The following is a 17,005-nucleotide window of genomic DNA, read 5'->3' on the forward strand; positions in this document are numbered from 1 at the left end:
TTACAAAATCGAATGTATAATGCATCATTGGGTGTAAATTTGGTGTCAAACAAATTATTTTGAGTTGATCTATAAATTTCGTAAGGTGATTTTATGTTTGCAAACATCAATTGAAGTTATAAAGGTAGCTAAGTTGATAATTTTTTTTTTTTTTGGTACATAGCTAAGTTGATAATTGAGATGCAAACATCAAACCCATATTTACATATATTAGCACAATTTTTTTTGTAAACTCTTACATATCATGTCATAGTAAACATAATCAATAATAATGCATGTTACACAGTTATACAATATAGATGATCACTTTCAACACCAATCATTTTGAGAATCATCAATCATCATATGCTCATTGCTCACTAAAATGGCTTGAAAGCAATGTTAAGTTCCTATTTGTGGACAAACCCCTTCTTGTAAGGTGATCCATTTTATTCATTGCCTAAGTCCAATAATCGGAAAATGGGATATCAGCTAAATCTTCTCTATAATTAAGGAGCTTGGTTCAACTCTAACTGACCAATACTATAATCCCAATGAACATTTTATTCATTGCCTAAGTCCATTTTCTTCATGGTCTTGCATTGCTAAGTCATTATTCCTCTCCTTAAATGTTTCAACTGTGTCTTTCCTGAAGGCTAGGTAGATAATTGAAATAACATAGATTGCCATTAAAGAAAATACTATAATCCCAATGAACACGTTTGCCACCTTTGGTAGACTACTATGAATTAGCCAACCCACGAAAGCAGTGCTGAGGAAGTATATATTGATACCGAAAATCCCCACACTTAATATCCAAGAGATGATAATAACCTGCACAAAAATAATGAATAATACATATAATCTTGCGTAAGGTTTTACCATTCCTTTAACTGAAATTAAAGTGATATGTGTGTGTGTATAAAAACTAGGAAAGAAGATAACTCACGATCACATAATTCTTTTGAGTTCCCATCTTGGCACTGCTATTACTAAACTTAAGGAGTGGAATTAAAGTGAATGGAAGCTCAAAAGAAAAGAACATCTGCAAAACAATTTTAGTTAGTTGCATGTATAATTTAAAGAGATGGATAAGTTTAATTTATGAAAAAGAAGAAAAGAATGACATATTCTAGAACATACTAACCGATGTAATGATGATAAGTTGACCAGACCCAGAAGGACCACCAATGATGGAGACAACAAGACTAGGTATTATGGCAAACCCCCTAGTCACCAAGTTCTTAATCCACCCTTTCATCTTTAAGTCCAAGAAACCCTTTATCACCAATTAACCAAACAACAAGTTATATTTAGCAATCCCTTCTACAAAATAATTAGAGAATAAAATAAACTATTAAAAAGGTCTTCACCCAACACCTTAAGATTTTGGGTTGAATTAATTCTTTAAATGGTATCAGAGTTTTAATAATCATAAGGTCACGAGTTCGATCCTCACCATCTCCCACTTGTGGAATTAAATAACCATAAGGTAAAACAAAAAAAATGGACCTATGCAATCATCCACGTTTCAAGCTTAAAAGGCTGTTACATGAAGGGGTGAGTTAGAGAATAATATAAACTATTAAAAAGACCTTCACCCAACACCTTAAGGTTTTGGGCTGAATTGGTTTTGTACACAAAACCTATCAGTTAATTAAAAAACAAAATAGAGTTTAATGATGTAGGAAAAAAAAACCTGCATGATGTATTGCCCTGCACAGGTTCCGGTGATAGTAGAGCTTTGTCCTGAAGCAAGCAGTGCTATGGCATAAATGGTCTTGCTCGACTGTCCCAACACACTCTACAAGCAATGGACATCAAATTTCACGCTAATTAAATTGATGCTTGATTATGATAATAAATTTATTATGATTGGATTGTAGCAATTTATGTAGTGAATTAAATTAAGAACCTTGAGAAGGAAAGAAGCAGATTTAAGGGTAATATTATTGCAATTATCACTATTTTCTGGAGAAAGGTTGGTATCGGAGCAAATAGCGGCCGGTACAGAAACCATTGGAACATTGATTAGAAATGCCACAAATAACCCTAACCAAGTCTCTATGAGAAAGTATCTACGTGCAACCTGCATAATCAAGCAGATATGTCATATAATATGAGTTTGCGTTAAGAATAATATAAGGGTTTCTCTTTTCTCATGTTACATGAGATAATATCTCTCATGTTATAGACACAATAAGTTGTAGGTCCCACCACTTGTTAAAAAAACAAAAAAAACAAAAAAGATAGCACGAATTTTGATGCCTCACAACATGACAAAATAATCTCCAACAACATGAGAAAATGATTTCCCATAATATAAATATATGTCCTTATCTAACACATTTTGACTTTTGAGTTGAATTAATTATTTTACTTATTACATGAGCTTTTATGCTTTAAAGGTCTAAGAATTTATTTTTTCATCCTATTCATTTAATAAATAAGTCATTTTGCAAATAGGTAAGGATAATGTTGTGTATAAATTTGTGATCGAAAGGTTATGAGTTTAAATATGAGAATATGTAAGGGGTAATGCTGCTTACAACGATTATCCTACCCCTACCCTCGTTAGTCGGGATTTAACAATGAGTGATTTTTTATTCTTTTAGTAAATTAATTTATATTATTCACATTTCAAAATGCTAAAAAAATTTATTGATATAAAATGCTTGTGAATTATCCACTCTCAATTGTATAAACCTAGTTTGAAGATTAACCAATATTAACCAAATAGAACTTAGATGTGGCAACTAGGCACAACTATATGCTTGAGTTTAAGTTGTTTCTATTGGAAACTCGGTTCCCTCAATCTCGGCTAAGAAGCCTTTGTGAAAATCAAACTTTGAGTAGGAGCTTGGCTCTTCAATCAGAGAAGTCGGCCTAAACTTACCAGGTAAGCCTATGCACAGCAAAAAATATAAAAAAAAAAAAAACATAAAGGAGAGAGAGAAGAACACAGTCAGATTTTAACGCGGAAAATCTTTTTCCAATATGAAGAAGTAAAAAACCATGGGACACTAGTCCAGAATCAAACTTCCACTATGAAAATAATAGGTTACAAGAATCAAGCTTCATCAACAATGGTGGTACACTCAAACCTCACCTACAATGGTGGTTTTCTCTCAAACTTCCCTAAAGAGGTATAACACTCAAGCTTAAAATCTCAAACTTCACTGAAAACCCTCAAATCTCACAAGTTAATCTTTTTCTTTATCCCATAAATAACTATATAGGGGAAGGAAGAGGTTTAGGGTTTCTTAGACTATAATAACCCTAATTATATGAGTTTTAAATTCGAGGGTTATGATGAGGACCTTATGGTCATAAATGAAATGAAGATGAAATTCTAAGAATTTTGATACCCATATTGAGGGTATTCTACACAGGTGAAATTTCATATGTTAATTTTGACTACTGACGCAGAAACAGTCAGTACAATAGCTTCAAGTGAGCAAATTATAGTTAGAGAGCTAATCTAATGATATAAACATCATGAATTAGGTTAGGATATGATTTGATGAAGATTGATACCCATAACGGGGTATTTTTGAAAAGTCACTTCTGCCGGATATTTTGTACTGTTGTAGCAGCAGCCGGTAAAATTCCGGAACGGAAAAAAGATGAGAAAATGGAAATAAAGACCAATATATGCCTAACAAGTAGTAATTAGACCCATAATGTTAAAGTTAAGAAGATTATGAAATCCGGGTACAGTTAAGAACAACGGTAAAGACTACAGTGCAATTAAACAACTGTTTATGGATCTGTGATCTACTAATCAAATTTTAAGTTATGAACATGATAATTAGACAAAATTAATTTTAAGTACTTAAAGTTAGAGTCTTGGGTGTTTCTCGGTAAAAATTTGATAACGGTTCAAATAAAAATTACACCAGATTTCACTAAAGGACAAGGTACCACTTAAGTGACATGGCAACCCTAATTAGGGAACCTTCCCCTCCATTTTCTGATCAAATTCAGCAGCCCCTTCTCACACTCTCTCTAAAATTCAAACTTCAAACTTTGTTCTCACTTCTCTCTAAGATTCCACCTCCAAAATCTTTCCAAATCACCAAATCTCCTTCATCAAACTTGTTCCCCTCACTCTCCTCTTCACAACCATACAATTTTCATGGTGTGAAGCAAAATTTTGTGGTCAATATCCTCATGAACAACCACGGTTTTGAAGGTTCAAGGAGCTATGGAGTTGTGTTCTTGAGTTCTCTTGAAGAACATCACTTGTATGTTTGATTCTCTTGAGTTTTTGTGTAAGTTTCCTAAACTTTTCTTGAAAAATCTCATCTTTCTCTCTTGTGTTCATGAGCTCTAACTCGTGAGCATATTTTAGAAGGTGTGTTCTTCTTTAAAGGAGCATCCTTGTTGGTAAAAAGTGGAGCTTGGAGCTGAAGGTGTGAGTTTGAAGATGTAAGCTTTCCTTTGGGAAAAGATGACCCAATAATCCTTTCCTCTTCCCTTTTAATCCTCGATTTTGTCTTGTGTTTAGGGAAAATGTTGTTTAAAATTTTTAAAGAAAGAGTTTTGATGCTTGTTCTTGAGGGTGTGTGAGTTTTGAACCAAAAAATGGTTGATTTGATGTGTAAAGGTACAACCTTTGGATCCTTGTATGAATTTCATGGAAAAGGATGAACTTGGACCCTAAAAGAGACACATGATGATTCTAACCTCTTGATTATAAGGCGGATTAGTTGTGTTAAAAATAAGGTAATTATGGATTAGTGGATTAATTAAGTGTTGGGACTAATTAACTAAAGAAAGGACAAAGAAACAAGCTTAAAAATCTTAATTTAGACACTAACTTTGGAGGGTGATATCTCCCTCATCCCTTGGTCAAATGAGGCTCATGATACCTCATTTTAAAGCTCGAGATGTCATCTATATTTTCATAAAATTTGAGAGGATTATGTGTTTTTGTTTTTCCAGAAAGTGAATTTGAGTCCAGACTGCCCAAACTCGCGTCGTGCAGGGACAATTCCAAAGGTCCAACTTATAAAATTCATATCTCTCTCATTACGTACTCAAATTAAGCTTATGATACCTCTAATTAAAGCCCTAGGTGTCTAGTATAATATATTAAAATTTGAAAGAAATCAGACTCTTTCAACTCTCACAGGGACGAAAACCGTGAGGGATGTTGGGATCCCCTGCACTGCCTAAAAACAGATTTGTGAGTTGAACTTTCATGAATTTTTTCTCCTCAATTCTTACTCAAATTAGGCTCATAATATGTATAATTAAATATAAATTTGTCTAATTATCTGCATAAAATTTTTAGAACAATTGGTTTAGTAGATTTTCCAAAATCGCAGAAATGGTAAAGAATGTTTAGGGCTCTGTTCGAAGTTGGCAAACAGCTTTGCTTATCCAACCTCAAATGGTGATAACTGGAGCTAAAAAACTCCAAAGGAGTCATGTGATACCTTGTTGGAAAGATAATTGAGTCTAGATTAACATACTAAAAAATGAGAATTTTATAACAAGTGAGTTATGCTCAGTGACTAGAAAATAGAAGCGTGTACAGTTATGGGAGAACCGTAAAAGTGATATTTAAGCTAATTGGGCTTAAGGAAACCCTTAGTAACTTATAATAATCATAATTATATGGCTTGGATGAGTTGAAAATAATCTAAGTTACCTACGTGAGCCTAGAAGAGGATTCTAAGTTATGTAAGTGATTAAAGAATGTGGTAGCTTATAATAATGCACTAAAATCAATAATAAGTAATAATTGGTCAAGACTTGTGATGGACATATTTTTGGCATATAAGAATGCAATGTGGAATCATTAAGTGACTGAGTATTAATAATGTAAATGACTCATGTTCTTGGTTTTCCTAGAGAGCTTGGCACTTGAGAGTGTTCGGGAGCATACATATTGACTGTTGGAGTTGGGCTGTTGATAAGCTCAGTGAGGTAAGCTCCTAGTTCTAGTTGACTCCTCTCTCTTGTGGCCCCACCATGATGGTGGGCATTATGGTTGTTTTGTATGAAAGTATATGGTATGATGTATATGTGCATTCATTTACATTCATATAGATGTTATATGATCTTGATGTTATGATGATGCACTAATGATATAAGTTATGAGGATCCTGGCCAGTGATCATGGTATGTAGGTTGCCTAAGACTTGACTCTGGGAGCTATTTCATACTGAGGTTGTGTTGACTATCTATGGCTTGACCCTGAAAGTCACACATGTGTAACTGTCTATGGCTTTGACCCTAGGGTTACACAAGGATGATATGATGATGCTATGTTTATACTGTATGTCTGTATTATATGCTTTATATCTGACTTGTCATGCAGGAAGTGGGCTCAGGGGATTAGAGGATCCCCTATGAACGTTGAGCTTACTGAGATGTTGTTATCTCACCCTGTTTGGTGATATCATTTCAGGTACCCAGAGTAGTGATGATGCTTCTACGGGCAAGGCCTCCGCATTAGAGTAGTTGACGATGCAGTTTATGATTTTATATTATGTTTAGACTTGATGTTGGCATGTAGACTTGTTAACATGCTTAATTATGTTATGAAGATTATTTTATGTATTTATTTAGGCTCATGATTGTATCCTTAGAGCCATGGATTATTTACTGATGATTTTATACTTTGGAATTAATATAGACTTGATGCATGTATTCAGTTAATTTGGGCATGAAGCCTTAACGTTTGTATTGACCCGAAAGGGGATCGCAGTCTGTGTGGGACTTGCGAGCTGTCTGTCAAATTATTGTATCAATCAGGTTAACTGTATGTATGGAACCCATGTTTCTAGTTATCCGAAATACAGCTGTTATGTTATCCGTGAGACTCTGTCAGGAATGACACTTGATGTCATATTCTGATGGTCAATGGCCACTAATAATGGCTCATGGGATTAATTAGTAGATGTATGATTAGATTTACGCTTTCGCAGTATCTCACGTGAACATTTTTATAAATGATTTCAGAAAATATTTTGGAAAAAGTTTACTCGTATTTTTATAAGACGCTATATTTCTTTTTCAAATAAAGTCTTCCGCTGTGTATGCTAAATATCATGTATATTAACAACCGAAGTACTATGGGGTGTTACATAAACCATCATGGGCTTTGGGCTTAGCATTAAGGAGGAAGCCCAACAAATCTCCCCTTTCCGACTTCAATGTGTCGGTTTTAGCAGTAACCCGACGCCTTCTCAGCAATTTTCAAATTTCCTTGCTGGTACCGGCTTCGTCATCATGTCGGACCAATTTAGGTCGATATGCACTTTGACGAGTTCAAGCTCTTCACCTTCCACCACATCCTGGATCCAATGATACCTCACTCAATGTTCTTAATGCGGGAGTGATAAGTTGAATTCTTCACAAGATGAATTGTACTTTGGTTGTCACATCCCAGCTTGTACTTGTCTTGATCGTGCCCGAGTTCATAGAGAAACTTCTTCATCCATAGTATTTCTTTACTTGCCTCAGTCACGGCTATATACTCGGCCTTGGTCTTCCAAAGTGCTACAAACTTATGTAGTCTTGATTTCCAGGAGATAGTTCCTCTTGCAAAAATCATCATATATCCTATCGTCGACTTCCTCGAGTCGGAATCTCCCCCTAAGTCATCTTTCGTATAGCCTTGCTATTCGACTTTACCTTCTCCAAATCGGAGGCACAACTTTGTTGTTCTTCCGAGATACTTGAAAATTCACTTCTCTCATTTCCAGTGTTCTTTTTCGGGGTTTGAAAGATATCGGCTTACCATTTCAACAACATATGCAAGGTCGGATCTCATACAAACCATTGCATAAATCAAGCTTTCGACAGCGGATTGGTATGAGATTATCAACATCTTATCTTTATCTTCATCATATCTCGGACATTGATTCTGCTTTAGATTAATATGTCCGGCTAAGGGGGTGCTCATTGTTTTGGCTTTCCCCATGCTGAATCTCTTCAGAATCTTCTCAATGTATTTTTCTTGACTCAGCCACAGTAACTTTTTTTGTCTATCTCGGATAATCTTGATTCTGAGTATCTTCTTTGCAGGGTCGAGGTCCTTCATTGTGAAGGAAGAGCTCAACGCCTTCTTCAGGGCGGCTATTCTCGATTCGTCTTCCCTACAAACAGTATATCGTCAACATATAAAAGCAAAATTAGAAATTTTTCGTCCTCATACCTCTTCACAAATACGCAGTGGTCGACCTCTGTCTTTACAAACTTATGATCAGTCATGAAATATTCAAACTTCTTATACCACTTGCTGAGGTGTTTGCTTCCAACAGTATAGACTCTTCTTCAACCGACATACAAAGTCTTCTTGTTTTGAAGCTCGGAACCCTTAAAGTTGCTCTATATATCTCTCTTCTTCAAGGTCTCTATGAAGGAATTCCGTCTTTATATCCATTTGCTCTACTTCAAGGTCCATCGAAGTCGTCATGGTTTACACGGTTCAGACTGAAGTCATCTTCACCACAGGAGAAAAGATCTCCTCAAAATCAAATCCCTTCTTCTGATTGCAGCCTTTTACCATAATCTGGGATTTATATCTTGGTTTCTGGTCGTTCTCTTCATGTTTGATTTTGTAAACCCACTTGTTCTTCAAAGCTTGTTTTCCTTCAGGCAGCACAGTCAGCTCATAAGTCTGATTCTCATGCAGAGACTTCATCTCGTCTTGCATTGCCTTTTCCCATTCTTCGTTATCTGAGCTCGTGACAACCTCATCATAACTTTAAGGTTCACCATCTTCAGCAACAATATTGTATTCATCAGGTGGTACCTTGTAGAATGTTGTCTCACTCGAGTAGAATGTCTGGGTTATTCATCAAGTTAAGAATTTGGCTCATCATGCTCATCTCGATTCTCATCATCTTGGACCTCAACATGTCGATCCTTAGGACCTCAGTTTTCAATACCTTGTCAATCTCATCATTTTCTTCATTCTCTTGATTTTCTCCCAAACTTCAGCTCGAACAGGAGAGATGGGTTCTTCACGTCTTATAGTAACCCGAACTTTGGGTTTCGAGATGTCTTGAATAGTCTCGTTCTCAAGAAATACCACATCTCGACTTCTCACTGCCTTCTTTTTTATTGGATCCTAAAGTCGGAACCAGAACTCACATCTCGACAAACCAAGGTAAATGTACTTTTTTGACTTTGTATCGAGCTTCGCCCTCTCGTCTTTAGGGATATGCACGAAAGCTCGGCATCCAAACACCTTCAGGTGATCATAGACCGCATTTCGACCTGTCCAGACTTCTTCTGAAATTTCTCCTTCAAGTGGCCGTGATGGTGAGAGGTTGATAAAGACAGTAACAGTTCTGACGGCTTCTCCCCAAAATGATTTAGGCAATCTGGTATTGGATAGCGTACTTCAAACCTTCTCTTCAATAGTTCAGTTCATCCTTTTAGCAAGTCCATTCAACTGAGGTATCTTGAGAAGCGTCTTCTCAAGTCGGATCCCGGCCGCTTTGCAATATGCATCGAATGGGCCGTAGTACTCACCATCATTGTCAGATCGAACCACCTTCAATTTCTTATCAGTCTCTGTTTTCACCATAGCATGGAACTCTTTAAAGGCTTGGAGTACTCGGTCTTTAGTTTTCAACAAATATACCCACACTTTACGGGAGTTATTATCAATGAATGAAACAAAATATTGAGCTCCTCCAAGGGATCTCTCTGACATGGAACACACGTCAGTATATATGATATCAAGAATATACCTGCGCCATCTGGGTTGATCCGGTGTCACGAAAGAAACCCAATGCTGCTTTCCAGCTAGGCAATGCGAGCAGCTCTCCAGTGCTTAGGGTCAATAATCCTTTATTTTTCAAAATTTGAAACTTTTTCTCACTTATTTGGCTGAGGCGCTTGTGCCATAGCTCAAGCTAGGTCCATCTCGGATAGAATTGGCTTCTCCACCATTGATATTTTCTTGCATCACGTACAAGGAGCCTTTCTTCTTACCTCGAGAAACAACCAAGTTTCCTTTGGTCAGCTTCTATCTACCACTACCAAAGTAGTTCACTAACCCGACATCATCAAGCTTGCCTATCGAGATTAGATTCAGTCTCATGTCAAGAACATGCCTTACATCTTTCAACACAAGTCGGCACCCGACATCCGTGGTCAAGGTCACATCACCAACACCAACAATCTTGCTGGTCACCTTATTTACCATCTTCACGACTCCAAAATCACCTCCTTGGTAAGAGGAGAAAAAACCTTTGTGTGGAGTAATATGGAAGGAGGCACCAGAGTCAACAATCCAGGTGCAGTCATTATATGTAACATTCAAATAATTGTCTACACCAAGGAGAAATATCTCGGGATCCGAGTTGGCAGCCACTACAGTGGTGCTCTTGTCTTCTTTCTTCTTTGGAATGATCTGATCTGGCTTCACAGTGTCGTTCTTCTCATCTTTCTGCAGAGTCTTGCAATCCGGCTTCGTGTAACTGGGGCTCCCACAATAGAAGCACTTGAACTCATATTTTGGCTAAACCGACCTCTGGACTTGTCACGACCCCGGTTCTTTCTACGTCTGCAGGCATCAGACCTTCCTCTATTCTCGGTCATGTTTGCCTTAGATCTGCTAGTTACAACTCGTTCCCTTCTCCTAGAATCCTCATTCAGTAGGCTGTCTGTCATGACATCCATCTTCAGTTTTCCATCAGGAACCGAGTTGCTTAATGTCACCACCAGAGTATCCCAACTCTCTGGCAATGAGCTCAACAGCAGCAACGCCTACATCTCGTCATCAATTTTTGTCTCAGATTTAGACAGCTGATTCACAATACCTTTGTAGGTGTTAAGGTGTTCAATCCTGCTTATGTCTTCCTTCTATTTGAGTTTCACAAGTCGGCAAACCAGGTGTGCTTTGTTCCTGGAAGTTTTCTTTTGAATCATGGATCGAGCTTCGTCCATAACTCGTATGTGTTCGTGAACTCGGACACGTGCTCAAAGAGGCTTTTGTCAATGTATTTCTTGATTGTGGCTACCGCCTTCCGACTCAGGATCTGCCACTCCTTAAAAGTTTTGCCTTCAGCCTTCTCTTTAAGGATGATTTGCTCATATAGATCTTTGCAGTACAGATGGTCTTCCATCATCGGTCTCCAATCAGAGAAGTTATTCGCGGTCAACTTGAACATATCTTCATCATGTGAGATTTCATTGATCTCCATCTCGTCTCCTTCAGAACCCGTCGAACCCAGGCTCTGATACCACTGTTAGAAATTCAGTTTCCTCAATCTCGGCTAAGAAGCCTTTGCGAAAATCAAACGTCGAGCTAGGAGCTCAGCTCTTCAATCAAATTAGTCAGCATAAACTTTCCAGGTCGGCCTATGCGCAACCGAAAAAAATGAAAAACATAAAGGGGAGAGAGAGAGAGAAAAGAACATAGGCAGATTTTAACATGGGAAAACATTCTCCAATGTGAAGAAGTAAAAACCCATGGAATACTAGTCTAGAATCAAACTTCCACTATGAAAATAATGGGTTACAAGAATCAAGCTTCACCAACAATGATAGTATACTTAAACCTCACCTACAATGATGATTTTCTCTCAAACTTCCCTATTCAGGTATAACACTCAAGCTTCTCCCTAAGGGGGCGTTTGGTTGAGGGAAAATTTTTATGAATAATAGGGAAATAAGAATAGTGGGGAAATGGTTGGAAAGTGAGTTTGGTAGGAAAATGTAAAAAAAGTTGTTTGGTTGAAAAAATATTACCGGAAAAATTATGTAACATTTATGAAGTCTATGTTTGGCTCTAGGTAAAATATAGATGGACAAAAACGATGCTATTACAAAAATACCCCTGTTTTAAATTTTTTTTGAAACAAACATCCTACCCTTTACCTTCAAAACAAGAAAAAATCTATGTCTTTGGAGGGTATAATGGTCGTTTGAGATATTGTCTACACAGTGCCTTTGCCGGTTTTAACAAATAACCACCTCCAAGAATTCTTTCTAAACAGTGCCAAACACCATCATTCCACTTGCGTATTCAAAATGAAATGCAATTAGGATTGGTGGGGATTTAGACTAAATCTATGGAACCAAACGAGTGCTTTCCGGAATGCTTCCTTCAGATGCATAGGAAAGTTTGAAAAAGAACACAACCAAACACCACCTAAAGGTACTCTCAAAATCAAAATTTTGAGCTTTTCACTTAAAACTCTCAAATCTCACAAGTTAACATTTTCTTTTCTTTTTTTAGCCTACTGATGAGACATAAATTCGTTCCCATCTAAGCCCATTTTGATGGCAAAATACAATTCGTTCCCTCATTTGATGAGCAACTTCAGCATGAAAATCACTTGTTTTGCACATTTGTGACAAAAACACAGTGGGGGAACGGATGATGACGTATTCCTCTGTAAACATATTAAAAAGGAAACAGATTGAGAGCATTTATTACACCTGCTCCCTTCATTTAATGCTTCTGTTCATTTTGCAGGAAACGTGGAAACAACGTCTTCTAAAAGCAAAGGCGGATCACCACTTAAGCACCAAGAAACGTGAACAACAGAGAATAAAGAGTTCTCATTGGCTAAGAAGAAAGCAAGACATGAGGGACTGCAAGAAAATGGCTAATCATCAACAATAACTGACCCATCAAGCAAGTTGCAAGCTTCCAAACATTGTTGCCACTGCCCTATCCCTTCAGTCAAGAAACCAACTCCAAAGGATTTTACAAGACTGCCACTCCCTCTTCTGCCTATGAAAAGGACGTCCCAAACACGAAGACATCATTGAATTCCTTAGGAATAAAATTCCTGAAGAAGAGATCACCTAAATATTAGTTAGTAGTTTAATTTTGTATAGATGTAGCTGTAGTTAAGTGACAACACTTCTACCTAGTTCTGTAACATTCACTTGAGACTCCTCACGAGCATCAACCATCTTCTCCATTTTATATTTTGTTGTAAACTTTCTTGTTTCATTTCAATATAAGTGTTTCTTCTTTCCTTTCCACTCGTTATCTCTGAACTGAATCTCGGGTCTATGAGACTTTAGTTTAGAATAATTATGTTTAAAGTATCAGTCATGGGCTGAAATATCTGTGGGACGGATAAGCTGTAAAACTCTTAAAGAATTATTTTCAAAACTCTTTACTGAAGCTTTTTGTATTTCTCTGGCTAAGTAAGCTATATTCATTGTGTATTAATGGAAATTGAACACATACTGAGAAAGAAACTTCCTTAAGGAAGGGATTTCAGACAGCTTAGTCATTGGGGGAAGGTAGTGTTATGGCAAAAACACTATTGGTCACCTTAGGAATAAAGGGCGACTTCGTCCATTTTAAGGTGCTGTACTAAGTACCTGTTGGAGTCAAGGAAGCCATAGGAATATGGAAACTTGTGAGCCATCTAGTCCATGAGCTGAAGAATCAGAGTTGGCAGATAAAAAACTGGGACAAAGCCAAAAAGTGCTAAGTCTTGAGCAGAGGGAATAACTATTTAAGAATGGAGCAGTGAATCCGTTCCTTCTGTTAAACTGTTTTTAAAACTATCCACCTTGTTGTCTCTTGATTATAGTTATTACTGTTTTATTTTTACTTTGTTTAATCTTGTATCTATCAAACTCCAATGATTATTATCACACCTTCTTTTAAACAGGAATGATCACATATATAACACAGCGAGCAATTGTTTGCCATCAGAATGAACTTGCTGTTCCTGAGGAACGTTGTCAAGACAGTAGGGAACGTTTGACCAGACAATTCAATCACTAACTTTTCTTTTCATTTTCATTCTTTATAAAATAGTTTAAAATAATATTTAGAGTTCTATCCTTGTGGAAACGATAATCTGGGCCTTAATACACCCATTATTACTTGATGCGTGCACTTGCGCACTTGGGTTGGAAGTAAGGGAACAACTCTGTTTTTTGTTGCTAATTTAGAACAGAAGAACGTCCCCTATTAGAATATATATTTTTCCACCATCAGCAAACCACCCAACACCTACCTCCATCCCACAACTAATATATTTATAGGGGAAGAAAGAGGTTTAGGATTTTAGGAATTTTTAGACCCTTGTGAGTTTTGCGCTTAACATTAAGGAGGAAACCCAACATTTTTTCTTAACTATCTTCTTTTCAAATTTAAAATTTGCCACGTATTGATGTAACACCTGGCACCTGCCACGTATTGATGTAACACCTGGCAAAGCTTACCATGACGCCATTCACGGAATTGGGTACTTTTCTAGACAGCACAAGAGCTGAGTGAAGGAAAAGGTTATGCCTGCATTTTGTCAAAAGAAAAATATTATCGATTGAATGTTAAACGAGCCATAGTTAAAAAAATGTTATATAAACATAATTTACTTGGGTGCATTTTGCCAATAAATTATGGGATTAGTGTTTGTTCATTTAAATGATATAGAATTGTGTTATTTTAATCAAAATTATTGTGTTTTATGACGAGAGAAACAATTTCACAATAGAAATTATGATAGGAGAAAGTGAGAGATTTTTTTAATTTAAATATTAAATAAAAATAATAATTTTAATTAAAATCACTGTTCTTTAAAAGGACAAATATTTTTCTCATATTGACATATCTTTAATTTACTGGCGAATATAATATTTTTTTTGTAAAAATTGATAAAGTGTTCATACTTTATTAGATTAGTGTACTCAAATTGAATATTCTAAATTTAGGGATATATATCGCATTTAAATATTTTTTTCAGGGGGCAAAACCAAAATAAGTAAAGACACAAACTAATTGATATCAACAAATGAAGTTAAAGGAATAAGGTGGAAGAGTACGGCATGATAATAGCACCCAAAAGGGCAATGGCATTGCCTGTGGCTCCGTGACCACTGAGTTTGGGCACAAACATTCCCTTTAATACAGCCGAAGTACTGACTTTCGCATAGCTCATTACCGCAAAGTAACACACACCCACTATCAACATTGAGATAGCTATGACCAATTCCAGCTTCCTTATCTGCCGAAACAAATAAATAAATATATATATATATATAACCAAAAAGGCAGAGTGAAAAGATTTCTAGTGAATTTGTATTCTTTAGGGACTGTGGGACGGATTCGGGAATTAACTATTGAGGATATCAAAATTATATAAGATATTAAAATAAAAAAACCTTATTTAAATATTGAATGTATCATATATTTATCGACGTAAGCACAATGTTATTTGATATCATATTTTTTATTTATGTACTGACTTAGTGTCAAAGTTTTCAACAAAGAAATGAAATATTACTTGTACCATAGTTTTTAAATACACAAATAAGTCTTCTTTGAATCAAAGTTTACACTCAAAAAGTTCCATTTTCATTGAAGGGAATCTATTGAAACTTCATTTTTAATTTTTTTTTTTTTTTTTTTTTTTTGAAAACAATTTTTTTTTCTTTTTACCTATGCATGTAATTCCTTACTTTTGGAATAAAAATTTTATTATAATAGGAAATGAAACCATGGTTGGAGGACCAAGGCTTCTGCATGTCGCTCGTCCGCTCTATCCCTGTCTAGGGTTCAACTACAATGCAATTGAGAAAATATAGACACAAGACTTAAAAAACTGTAAAACTTTTAAATCATGAAATCCACTTTTTTCCCTCATTGTTCTAAACTACACAAGTTGTGGGAATACTAGAGGAGTGTCCTTGTCCATTTTCGTGGCTAAGAGATAGTATTAATTGTATTTAATCATAATCCTTGACTATTTCAAACTGACGACACACCTTGAAAAAAAAGAAGCGAAAGGAGATAAATGATTATAAGGAAATTAGATCTAATTACTAGATTTGAATATCCCAAATGAGAAATTTTATATTGTTCATATATTTCGTAATTATTCCAAAAAGGTAAATTACCCCATATCTCTGAAGCCCAAGAAACAAGAAAGTGCTGCCGCCAGTCAACAGAACTCCTACCCATAATGGAATGGCGTTGAAAAGTAGATTCAGCGCAATGGCTGTGCCAAGCACTGCCACAGTCAAGTTTGGATAAGATTAATTAATGATTATAGAAGTCTAAATAGGGATACAAAGAGTATATATCTTACTGTTTAATTAATTGAATGATTTTTTGATTGAAAGGGAAAAAAACGAGGCTATGGAACAATAGAAAAAAATAAATTAATATACCATCAGGTATGTCTGCACATATGACAGCAAGCTCGGCCAATAACCATAAGCAGTACTTGACAAATAATGGGTACTCAGCTTTACATAATTCTGCAAGGTGTTTTCCTGCAAAATTCAAATAAATAAAAAAATATTAATATTCTCAAAGAGAAAGTATCGATCTCATAAACCTCTAAACATAGATGGGAAAGGTTATATAACACATGAATTAATGTTGTGTTAGTTTTGTATCTAACCAGTGGTAACGCCAAGATTTGCAGCCAATGACTGAATTAGAACCGCAAACATCATTCCAAGAAGTACCAACCACAGCATCTGGATACAGAAGCAACATAATTTCAAATTTTGGGCTTATATATTTTATTTAAGCCAACAAAAACTTAAATTTAAATATCTTTTTTGCGCTTATATATATGTTTCTTCAGACTTCTCGGTTTGGTTTGTTGCTTAATTATTATACCTCATATCCATAGTTAGCTCCAGTTTGCAGATCATTTTCCACTGCGAAAATAGCAAAACAACTAGTTATAAACACATGGACACTCACGCATATATAAAAGTTTCGGACATAAAAAAGAGAGAGAGAGAGAGAGAGTTACAGCTTCCAGCATCTACGTAGCCCAATGAAATGAGGATACCAGGACCCACATGTGACAGGAACTTTTTCCACCCAGGTTTCTGTTTCATTGCATCAAGTTTTTATATATATACACACACATATATAACAGTTCAGAACTTGAATGGGAAATTGTAAAAGGGAGAAGGACCTCGATTTTTGAGGAGCCATCGGAATCAGACGGAGGAGGAGGGTTGATAGGAGTGGTCAAGTTGACGGCTACGATGGGGTTGCTACCTCCAATTCTCGATGAGATTGTTGCATCACTTTCATGCTGCATCAGGCTTG

The 17,005-nt window shown here is 36.1% G+C and overlaps 1 pseudogene; it reads right to left on the reverse strand.

The window, feature by feature from the left end:
• Positions 1-439: 439 nt before the first annotated feature.
• LOC133297482 (metal transporter Nramp6.1-like) lies at positions 440-16,788 on the reverse strand (annotated as a pseudogene).
• Positions 16,789-17,005: the final 217 nt, after the last annotated feature.

Source organism: Gastrolobium bilobum, unplaced genomic scaffold (assembly GCF_033153095.1).
Source record: "Gastrolobium bilobum isolate Gb01-03AN ecotype WA unplaced genomic scaffold, APGP_CSIRO_Gbil_v1 utg117450, whole genome shotgun sequence".
In the NCBI taxonomy this organism is placed as follows: Eukaryota; Viridiplantae; Streptophyta; class Magnoliopsida; order Fabales; family Fabaceae; genus Gastrolobium; species Gastrolobium bilobum.